Genomic DNA, 663 nt, shown 5'->3' on the forward strand with positions numbered 1-663 from the left:
AAAAAGACTTCTACAAAACACTCCACCCAATATCTATAGAGTATACATTCTACTCATCAGCACATAGAAACTACTCCAAGATTGATCACATTCTCAGACATAAATGAAGTGTGAACAGATTTCAAAAGATTGAAATAATACCATGATATTCTTGGAATAAAAAATAAATGTTACCACCAAGATATCCCCAAAACATACAAAGACATGGACACAAAACAACATGGTGCTGAACAACTTCCAGGTCAATACAGAAATTAAGGCAGAAATAAAAAGATTCCTAGCAACAAAGACACATTATATCAGAATCTCTGGGATACCACAAAAGCAGTGTTGAGGGGAAAATTCATAACATTGTTATGAAAATAGGAAGATCACAAGTAAGCAACCTAATGTCACACTTAAGGGAGCTGGAAAAACAGAATCATCTAAATCAAGTAGAAAAATCTATATCACAAAGATAAAGTCACAATTGCAGGATATAAAAGACAAAAATATTATAGAAACAATCAGCAAGACAAGAAGCTGATTCTTTGAAAATAAATAAGTTGACAGTCCCTTGGCCAGACTGAGTAAAAAAAAAAGAGAGAAAGTCCAAATAAACATAACTAGAAACAAGAAAGATGATGTCACAACTGAATCTATAGAAATTCAAAAGATTATCAG

This window comes from Carlito syrichta, unplaced genomic scaffold (assembly GCF_000164805.1).
Source record: "Carlito syrichta isolate Samal-C Ts95f unplaced genomic scaffold, Tarsius_syrichta-2.0.1 Scaffold316250, whole genome shotgun sequence".
NCBI classification, from domain to species: domain Eukaryota; kingdom Metazoa; phylum Chordata; class Mammalia; order Primates; family Tarsiidae; genus Carlito; species Carlito syrichta.